Consider the following 2,415-nt stretch of genomic DNA (forward strand, 5'->3'; position numbering starts at 1 on the left):
TTGGAATGTTCTCATTCCTTACCTGTGCCTCCTGGCTTCTTTCTTTCAATTCTCAGCTAACATCCTGCCTCCTACAAGAAATCCTTCTCAGTGCTTTCTCTTGGAGATTATCTCCAATTGATTCTGTATATATCTTGCTTGTATGTAAGTGTCTGCACATTGTCTTCTCTATTAGATTATTAGTTTTTGAGGTCAGAAGTTGCTTTTTGCCTTTCTTTGTATTCTTAGTGCTTATCACAGTACCTGGCAAACATTAGGTACTTAATAAATGCTTGTTAACCTATGACCCAGCATCTAGACTATTTATAAAGGATGCTCTGAAATGAAAATCATTGTCTAAGTAATGAGTGTCTGTGTGTACAAATCCATTCTAAGCACGAATGAAGAAGAAAAAGGAAATATAACATTTATTCCCTGGTTGAAGTGTTTCAATCCTCATGTGGTGCATGCAACATGCTTTGTGGCAAGCATCTAATACAGGATAGGATAATAGATAAGAGTATGTAGATGGTTTAGCATAAATATTTGTTTACAAAAATAATATTTTGTGTAAATATTATTATACAAAATAATCAACCATATATTTTGTGAATAGCATCCCTTCCAAAATGGTATATTTCATCGTCAATAGCGTTGTCGTTGAATGTGCTACTAGAAACACTGATAAAAACAGTAAGATCCAAGGGTTGGGTTTTGCCAGCAAGCCACACCAGCCCACAAGAACCTGTTCATCGAACTGTGAGACAAATTTTCCAATGGGATAAAAGACATTCTAAGCTCCACCTGACTGCTTCTGTGTCAATTAATTAAAATATTTCTGACATTTGAGGAAAAACAGATTCTGTATCACCCTAGTGGGGTTTGGGGAGAGGGAAGGGGAAAGATTTTTTAAAAAGATTTAATTTAGTTCATGTGCCAAATCAATTAGAGCTTTGCAAACTCTATCCTGAACTATATTTGGCCATGTTTCTTAAAGAAACCATGACAATTTCTGAAACTACTGTCCTAGATTGATGATAACCAGTAAATAAGAGATAGCTGGTATAACAACTCCTGTAAGCTATGTCCAGAAAGCCCAGGTAAAACCATGAAGCCACAAAAGCCAAAACTTCAGGCAATACCTTATCTCTGACACTCATTTTTCTTTAGTTTGGGGGCAAAACTGCTTCTGTATGGTATATTTTATTTTTTAAAATGATCAGAATAGAAATGTTGTCAGCCTAGCCTACACCCCAAAAGATAAAGCTCCCTTCCATTGTCACTTTATCCTCTCCTCACCACCCTGCCCTCACCCCCCCCCCAAAAAAATAGACCTGCTCTTTAAAATTATTGTTGTTTATTTTTGAGATGTATTTGACTCTTCATGACCACATGGACCACACTCCAAGCAACTTTTTTTGAAAAGATACTGTATTGCCGTTGCCTTCTCCAGTGGATTAAGGAAAACAGAGGTAAAGTGACTTACCCAGAGTCTAAGTGTCTGAGGCTGGATTTGAACTCAGGTCTTCCTGACTCTAGGCTATCCATTGAGCCACCTAGCTGCTTCTTAAAAATATATTATTAACTTTTTAAAATTGTTAACAAATATCACAATGACAGAAAGACTATTGGTCCCACTTATTTTCCTAAGGCTCAGACACAATCATTTTTCACTCGGATTTTACATGTAATTGCTTTAGTCTTTCTATGGAAAAAAAATTAGCCATTTTTTTCCTGATGGAATATATATCTATAAGGCTATAGGATCATTGAATAATATAATGTTGAGGTCAAAAAAAACACCAGAAGTCAGTCTAACCACTATAAAAATCATGGATCTTATCTGCCTATGGTTTCTAGCTTGCAGATAAAAGACAGCATTATGAACTTCCTACCTTTCAAGACATACTCATAAATTCTGAAAATAGCCATAATTGTGAGGAAGCTTTTCTTATCGAAATCCGCCTAGCTGTATGAAATAGGATAGATTTAGAGTTTAAATTTCTCAGTATTTCTGAACATTTGGAGTTTGGTGAAACTTTAGCTACAGACTTGCCGAAAGCAAGTCTTAATTTTTTTAATCATGAGTAAATTTAAACAAATTTAATCCATACTTTTCATGATTCATTACACTTCAATCACCAAATTATTGCTTTTATAGAGCTATTTGATGTAGATCTTTAAAGGATTTTTCTCTCTTTTTTGTGAAGAGGTGGTTAAATTTTGCCCAGGATAAACAAATCTAAATACCCAAAACCTTGGGTGTGGTTAAAATCCTGAAGCAATAGATTTTGGCTCTATAATATACTAGGCTAAATAAGCATTCTCTTTGTTTTTAAAAGTGTATTAAAGGTTAAGTGTTCTAAATAGTAAGGAAGATTAACATGTATCTTAAAAGAAAAACAATTTTTAAAAAGGAACCAGGTAGCAGATTTA

The sequence above is a fragment of the Trichosurus vulpecula genome, chromosome 5 (genome assembly GCF_011100635.1).
Source record: "Trichosurus vulpecula isolate mTriVul1 chromosome 5, mTriVul1.pri, whole genome shotgun sequence".
Classification (NCBI taxonomy): domain Eukaryota; kingdom Metazoa; phylum Chordata; class Mammalia; order Diprotodontia; family Phalangeridae; genus Trichosurus; species Trichosurus vulpecula.